At 41.4% G+C, this 9,031-nt stretch overlaps 1 long non-coding RNA gene across 1 annotated transcript in view; it reads left to right on the plus strand.

Moving 5' to 3' along the window:
• The first annotated feature begins 477 nt into the window (after positions 1-477).
• The window catches only part of LOC144959703 (uncharacterized), a 12,795-nt gene continuing 4,241 nt past the window's right edge, over positions 478-9,031 (plus strand). Inside the window, exon 1 of the long non-coding RNA XR_013642658.1 lies at positions 478-757. This is a non-coding gene — a long non-coding RNA (uncharacterized LOC144959703). The remainder of the gene's footprint in view (positions 758-9,031) is intronic.

Here is a 9,031-nt window from a genome sequence, read left to right on the forward strand (position 1 = left end):
GGCGCCAGTGGGGAGTGAACCTGGGACTATGTAAACAGGATATCAGTTGGAAATAAACCTGGGACTCTTATATTTTTTCACTTTCATCATTCTGTACTCATCACTATATTCACTTTGAGCACTTTCTCTCTCTAACACGCAAAAAAACTCACACACACACACACACACACACACACACGCGAACACGCACACAAATCAATATATTGCGCTCACTTGATTAATTTGCATGTTCACATTCTAGAACTTGCCTATAATAGCCCGTCACAATATATATGCGTGTGTGTGTGTGTGTGTGTGTGTGTGTGTGTCTATACCTATCATTCTTTCTTCAAAGCACACTCGTGCGCGTTCACAGTAAATACAATTTAATTCATTTCAAATATTTATTTCTGAACATTTGCCATACATTAACTCAGCTAACAAAGAAAATCTCTCTCTCTCTCTCTCTCTCTCTCTCTCTCTCTCTCTCTCTCTCTCTCTCTCTCTCTCTCTCTCTCTCTCTCTCTCTCACTGAGACACATACCATCAATAGTAAAATCTCTGTAGCTTGCTAGGTTAAGCAATCACTACTATTATTTACATTATGACGACTGTCCTAGGGGCGTGGTTTCTTTATGTCAATCAACGTAATATGTGGGCCAGTGTAGGCTTACGTAGACGGATGAACGCGGGAATTTACCATTATAAAAACGGCGATTATAGCTTTGAATTTAGTTGTTCGCTACAGTCCATAAAGATGCAGCTATTCAACCTTATAGTGAGTACTACTTATTCATTTCATATGACTTGTCTATAGATAAAACGAAATTGACATCACTCAGCTCTTTGTTATTTTTTTTATTTAATCAAACTATAAACGCTTAAGATTAAACATTGTTTTGTTTATTTGGTTTGTGAAATCCGACTGGCGGAATTTTGTGAGTAAATTCCCTAGTCACACAGCATCAGTTCGAGGAAGTACCTTTCTAAACCGTAATATGTCGTATTTTCATCAGTCGGAGACAACTTGTGTATTTTGTCATTTACTAAGTGAATTAAGTAGGATAATTTGTGTTTTGTTTGGCTCGCGACGTCCCAGGTTCGACAGATCGTTTTTGCCAAGATGACAGTCAGTTAAATCTCTTGAGTCTTCTGGGCCATTTTTTTAAAATACGCGATTTACCAGACCTTGATAGTTCAATGGTTAAGGTGTCCAAAAGATTGTTTGAGAGAGATCCAACTCCATTTCTATCAGGTTGAAAATTAGCCTGTAAACGTGTGTATTCCTTTTCCATTCCGGCCCGTTTTGCTTCTATGACACACTGGTTGTTCACGAACTGGGACCAAGCATGAGATCAGAAAATAAATGATTCTCTAATCGTATGTGACATGCAGCTATAGTAATGGATATGAAAATTTGTTTTGTCGTAGTATGAACTTAACATACGTATTGGTGATTTATGAGACAATTTCTAATACAGTCTCTACACACCCCCCCCCCCCCCCCCCTTGTTAATATAATAGATAGCTATTGTAGATAGAACACGTAATGTGCTGCGTGTATTGAAAGTTATCTTGTGTTCGACTGTGACTAGCCCCTCATGTTGATATAATAGATAGAACACGTAATTAAGGTCATTGGAAGTCGTTAAAATCCGCTTGTTTTTTGTTCTTGATACTATTTCACATTTTAGACGTCAAGGGTTTGTATAGGTTGATTTTAGAATTTTAAATTTTAGGATCCGAAACAAAAAAAGACGGAACGTAGACTTTTCTCTGGGGTGTGTCTTTTTTACGAAACCCGCCGAAACCCTGCCGAAACCCGCCGAAACCCGCCGAAACCCGACGAAACCCGACGAATCCCGACAAAGTTATGGGAAGTAGGTGGCACTGGGGAGTGAACCCAGAACTTCAGGGAAGTGTACACCATTGGGGAGTGAACCTGGGACTGGTTTCGGCGGGTTTCGTAAAAAAGAACCAGTGCTTTTTTACGAAACCCGCCGAAACCCGCCGAAACCTGACAATATCCAGCAAAGTTATGGAAGTAGACAACTGTGGGGAGTGAACCCGAGACTCAGGGAAGTGTACACCAGTCGGGAGTGAACCTGAGACTAAGGTTATCTGCCGGTTTCGGGGGTTTCGTAAAAAAGAATTAGTGCTTTATTACGAAACCCGCCGAAACCCGCCGAAACCCGACAATATCCGGCAAAGTTATGGGAGTTTAGCAACAGTGGGGGTTGATCCTGGGAATCAGGGCGGTGTACACCAGTGGGGAGTGAACCTGGGACTGTGTAAAAAGGATATCAGAGGGAAATAAACATGGGACTAAAGGGAGATGGATACCATTGAAAGTTGAAGCCGAATATGGGAGTTGAGTACCAGAGGAGAATGAACCTGAGACTATAGGAGATGGGCGCCAGTGTCGAGTGAACCTGAGACTCAGGGAAGTGCACACCAATTTGGAGTTAACCTGGGACTGTGGGAGATGGATAACTGTTGGTATCCGAGCCGAACTATAGTAGTTGGTTACCAGAGGAGAATGAACCTGACACTATAGAAGGTGGGCGCCAGTGGGGAGTGAACCTGCGACTCAGGGAATGCACACCAGTTGGGAGTTAACCTGGGACTGTGTAAAAAGGTTATCAGTGGAAATAAACCTGGGACTAAAGGGAGATGGATACCATTGAAAGTTGAAGCCGGATATGGGAGTTGAGTACCAGAGGAGAATGAACCTGACACTATAGGAGATGGGCGCCAGTGTGGAGTGAACCTGAGACTCAGGGAAGTGCACACCAATTTGGAGTTAATCTGGGACTGTGGGAGATGGATAACTGTGGGTATCCGAGCCGAACTATAGGAGTTGGGTACCAGAGGAGAATGAACCTCACACTATAGAAGGTGGGCGCCAGTGGGGAGTGAACCTGCGACTCAGGGAATTGCACACCAGTTGGGAGTTAACCTGGGACTGTGTAAAAAGGTTATCAGTGGGAAATAAACCTGGGACTAAAGGGAGATGGATACCATTGAAAGTTGAAGCCGGATATGGGAGTTGAGTACCAGAGGAGAATGAACCTGACACTATAGGAGATGGGCGCCAGTGTGGAGTGAACCTGAGACTCAGGGAAGTGCACACCAATTTGGAGTTAATCTGGGACTGTGGGAGATGGATAACTGTGGGTATCCGAGCCGAACTATAGGAGTTGGGTACCAGAGGAGAATGAACCTGACACTATAGAGGTGGGCGCCAGTGGGGAGTGAACCTGGGACTCAGTGAAGTGCACAACAATTGGGATTAACCTGGGACTGTGGAGATGGATAACTGGGGTATCCGAGCCGAACTATAGGAGTTGGGTACCAGAGGAGAAAGAAATCTGACACTATAGGAGGTGGCGCCAGTGGGGAGTGAACCTGGGACTATGTAAACAGGATATCAGTGGGAAATAAACCTGGGACTAAAGGGAGATGGATACCATTGAAAGTTGAAGCTGGATATGAGAGTTTGGTACCAGAGGAGAATGAACCTGAACACTATAGGGGGTGAGCGCCATGGGGAGTGAACCTGGGACTATGTAAACAGGATATCAAGTGGGAAACAAACTGGGACTAAAGGGAGATGGATACCATTGAAAGTTGAAGCTGGATATGAAAGTTTGGTACCTGAGGAGAATGAACCTGACACTATAGAAAGTGGGCGCCAGTGGGGAGTGAACCTGGGACTCAGGGAATTGCACACCAGTGGGGAGTTAACCTGGGACTGTGTAAAAAGGTTATCAGTGGGAAGGAAATAAACCTGGGACTAAAGGGAGATGGATACCATTGAAAGTTGAAGCTGGATATGAGAGTTTGGTAACAGAGGAGAATGAACCTGACACTATAGGGGGTGAGCGCCAGTGGGGAGTGAACCTGGGACTATGTAAACAGGATATCAGTGGGAAACAAACCTGGGACTAAAGGGAGATGGATACCATTGAAAGTTGAAGCTGGATATGAAAGTTTGGTACCAGAGGAGAATAAACCTGACACTATAGAAGGTGGGCGCCAGTGGGGAGTGAACCTGGGACTCAGGGAATTGCACACCAGTGGGAGTTAACCTGGGACTGTGTAAAAAGGATATCAGTGGGAAATAAACCTGGGACTAAAGGCAGATGGATACCATTGAAAGTTGAAGCCAAATATGAGAGTTTGGTACCAGAGAAGAATGAACCTTACACTATAGTAGGTGGGTGCCAGTGGGTAGTGAACCTGGGAATCAGGGAATTGCACACCAGTGGGGAGTTAACCTGTGAAGATCTAAAAAAGGATATCAGTGGGAAATAAATCCGACTTCAACTCCCAATGGTATCCATCTCCCTTTTGTCCCAGATTTATTTCCTTCTGATATCCTTTTTACATAATCCCAGGTTCACTCCCCACTGGCGCCCACCCCCTATAGTGTAAGGTTCATTTTCTTCTGGTACCAAACACTCATATCCGGCTTCAATTTTCAATGGTATCCATCTCCTTTTAGTTCCAGGTTTTTTTCCCACTAATCCTGTTTACATAGTCCCAGGTTCACTCCCCACTGGCGCCCACCTCCTATAGTGTCAGGTTCATTCTTCTCTGATACCAAGCTCCCATATCCGGCTTCAACTTTCAATGGTATCCATCTCCCTTTAGTCCCAGGTTTATTTCCCACTGATAATCCTTTTTACATATTCCCAGGTTAACTCCCCACTGGTGTGCAATTCCCTGAGTCCCAGTTCACTCCCCACTGGCGCCCACCCTATAGTGTAAGGTTCATTTTCTTCTGGTACCCAACCTCATATCCGGCTCGGATACCTCCAGTGTATCCATCTCCGTTAGTCCCAGGTTTATATCTCCAACATTGGTGTGCACTTCCTGAGTCCCAGGTTCACTCCAACTGGCGCCCATCTCCTATAGTGTCTGGTTCATTCTCCTCTGGTACTCAACTCCCATATCCGGCTTCAACTTTCAATGGTATCCATCTGCCTTTAGTCCCAGGTTTATTTCCCACTGATAACCTTTTTACACAGTCCCAGGTTAAATCCCCACTGGTGTGCAATTCCCTGAGTCCCAGGTTCACTCCCCACTGGCGCCCACCTTCTATAGTGTCAGGTTCATTCTCTTCTGGTACCAACTCCTATAGTTCGGCTCGGATACCCACAGTTATCCATCTCCCACAGTCCCAGGTTAACTCCAAATTGGTGTGCTTCCCTGAGTCTCAGGTTCACTCCACACTGGCGCCCATCTCCTATAGTCTCAGGTTCATTCTCCTCAGGTACTCAACTCCCATATCCGGCTTCAACTTTCAATGGTATCCATCTCCCTTTAGTCCCATGTTTATTTCCCACTGATATCCTTTTTACACAGTCCCTGGTTCACTACCCACTGGTGTACACCGCCCTGATTCCCAGGATCAACCCCCACTGTTGCTAAACTCCCATAACTTTGCCGGATATTGTCGGGTTTCGGCGGGTTTCGGCGGGTTTCGTAATAAAGCACTAATTCTTTTTTACGAAACCCGCCGAAACCGGCAGATAACCTTAGTCTCAGGTTCACTCCCGACTGGTGTACACTTCCCTGAGTCTCGGGTTCACTCCCCACAGTTGTCTACTTCCCATAACTTTGCTGATATTGTCGGGTTTCGCGGGTTTCGGCGGGTTTCGTAAAAAAGCACTGGTTCTTTTTTACGAAACCCGCCGAAACCCAGTCCCAGGTTCACTCCCCAATGGTGTACACTTCCCTGAGTTCTGGGTTCACTCCCCAGTGCCACCTACTTCCCATAACTTTGTCGGGATTCGTCGGGTTTCGTCGGGTTTCGTCGGGTTTCGGCGGGTTTCGCAGGGTTTCGACGGGTTTCGGCGGGTTTCGTAAAAAAGACACACCGCTTTTATCTACACGTTTCTCAGTATCGACAAATATCGATTAAGCGTCTAAATTACCAAGTACTTCTTAAAATCTTCTGGAGTGATATCAGTTAACGCCCATCCTTATGGAGCAACGATGAAAATCAGAATAAATATACTATACAGTGATTAAACGTTTAACCTTGAAATATTTCTTGTAAATGTGCTTCAGTTCTGATAGACAGATTGTATTGTCCTTCCGGTCAGTCGCAAATGATCCATTTCAACTTCCATTCCTACATTGAAATGAAGCCATGTTTCCCCAAATCAATTTGAGAATCATGATGTTAAAAGCTTGGTGTGTTCTTATGATCGATATGTTTATTACTATTTTGGTGTTTTTGTGAAGGGGAGGGAGCAGGAGGTAATAATAAAGCTACATTCTCTCGCCAAATGAGTGATGTTTTTTTATCAATCAGCGATTCCATTTTCTTCAATTGACCCAAAACAATGTTAGACATGTATTTATACGCAGTAAATGATTTTTTAAGATTGCCAATCAGCAGTCTTTTCAATCTGTAATTAAAATAAAATGAGTGAAAATATTCTAGAATCCTTGAATAAATAATTGTTTATTCAACGTGTTTAAAGTATTATTCAACGATTACATTTTTACTAAGAAATGATGGGTTTTCTATTGGGAGGGGTAGAATAATATTCATACGCTAAGTCCATCCTTAAAAATATTAATTAAACTAATGAAATATCAGAGTGGCTTGCTCAATAAAAGGATGCACTCTTTATTTACTACTTTTCTCATCTGAGTTATATTCTACTGTCAGTCTACCGACAAAGTCTATATCTGTATCTACAATGTAATTATGGTCTGTAATAAATGATCCCTCTCAAAGTTGACTAACCGCTATTGGGTTGAGTCCTTATAGAGGACAATATATGAAATGAGTACAAACGTGTTAGAAGACAATAGAGAATATAAACTTCGCGACGATGGGGACTCGAACCGACTACCCAACTGTTACAAGTCCACCTGGCCGCTGAGGGTAGCTCTACAGTCGACGCTCTCCACCATTCATTTTGAAAAGCGGTATCAAGCGCCCTGTCTTTCTTGAACCCCTCTCCCGACTTTTTGAGGTTCGAGCCTCCATCTTCGCCAAATTTTTATTTCTAATGAGTTATGAAATTGTCCTACTCACTTCATTTTTGTTATTAACATAAGTGCCTTCTCCATTATTTTAAGTTAGTTTATGCCTTAAAAAAATAAAATACGCTTTTATACAGATTAATTTCCACTAAAAGTGCTCAAAGAGCTTTTCAAGGGGTCCCTGAGCAACAGCAAAAACGTAACATATAAAACATGATATGACGTCTTGTAGACGATATTACAATTTTTAACAAAAGAGACAACACTGTTAACGATCAGGTACTCATTTTACACTTGAGTACGGTGAGAGAATTTGAGTAAAGGACCTTTTCCAAGTACTGAATTATGCCCCGAGCGAGGCTCAAACGAATGCCCTAACGATCGGAAAGCGATTGTCATACCACAAGACCACATAGCCGCCTATACTTCCCGTCAGCAACAGTCTTGTGACTGACAGTCTAACTTTCAGACTTGTGTAACTTCTTAAGTTTGAAATTCCTTCGAAATCTAGGGTTGAAACTTTGATAAGATTGTCGTGATTTTGATATATAATCGATATATAAGGTAAAAGACTTTCGTGATCTTGATACATGATCGATACTTACGGTTAACGATTGGCGTTATTTTGATACATAATCGATACATACGGTAAAAGATTATCGTGATTATGATACATAATCGATATATAAATTAAACATTTGGATTTAATTTGATTCATAATCGATACATAAGTAAAAAGATTAGCGTGATTTTGGAACAAAATCGATGCATAATGTAAAGGATTGGCGTTATTTTGATTCATAATCGATAACTTAGTTAAATGATTGGCTTGATTTTGATACATGATCGATGCATGAAGTAAAATATTGGCGTGATTTTTATATAAAATCGATACATGAGGTTAAAGATTCGCGTGATTAAGATACATAAACGATGCACAAGGTAAAAGAATGGCGTTTTTCTTTGGAGACATGATCGATATGTATGAGGTCAAAGATTGGCATGATTTTGATACGTAATCGATAATTGAGGTCAAAGATCTTCCATTATCTTGGTCAATTAATGACAAGTAATTCAACGCCCTTTGTAACATTAAGTTCCCAAAATAAACGGAGATTATTATAGTCAGATTTTTTATTAATGGCGCGTGTTTTTCTGGGTTTTCTCAGCTGTCCCTCTATCAAAAATTGTAAAAATTTGTGTCAACCTCTGAATCAATTTGTCTTAACTGAATATAGATTTTGGACCGTATTGATGCCATATTAAAAAGTTTTCTGCTTTAAGACCAATTAAAAACTACTTTAAAACAGCGGTCATAAAATTAGAGATTTTACTCTTTAAAAAATATAAGCAAGTGACACATCACAGAGTATGAATGAATTCATCGTATTTCCAAAAAATCGTGTGCTGACGTCGTGATTATAAGTTCACGTCATACTTCTTTCCAAATAATAATAATTCGCTTTAAGTGTTATAATCATACCACTTATGTAGTTTGTATTAAATTTTGAATTTACTATTTATGGCATATTATCTACATCATGTCGCAATTACCAAAGAATGATATGAAATCTCTCGCTTTAAACCATTTGAAATAGTGATTGTATACTCAATATTGTCAAAATAACAAACATTGTTTATATAACTTTGGCAAATTTTGGTCTATGCATGAAAGTTTCACGGGGCCTTTAAAGGTTTTAAAATATATTAGGCTCTTAAACAACACGATACGATACGCAATCTCTATCAGTTCCACTCTCGTAAAGCTTCGAACAGAAGTCTTCTTGTATCTATCGATAAGTCATTAAAGAGGATGGCAATGATTTTGAAATTTCACAATCAACCATGAGAAATACGACAGAGACATCACTAGTGTAGAACGACGTGGCAGGAAAAGGATCGTAGTTAACTTTGATATGGATATCATCCAAAGATGTATGGGTGAGCGTAAATATACATCCGAAAAAACATTGCACGTCTGATTATTCAAGAAGAAAAAGGCCCATGGGTTCTGGACAGAGAATCGTTGTTATTCTTACATGTG

This window comes from Berghia stephanieae, chromosome 14 (assembly GCF_034508935.2).
Source record: "Berghia stephanieae isolate SIO BIC M18660-M18661 chromosome 14, UCSD_Bste_1.3, whole genome shotgun sequence".
NCBI classification, from domain to species: Eukaryota; Metazoa; Mollusca; class Gastropoda; order Nudibranchia; family Aeolidiidae; genus Berghia; species Berghia stephanieae.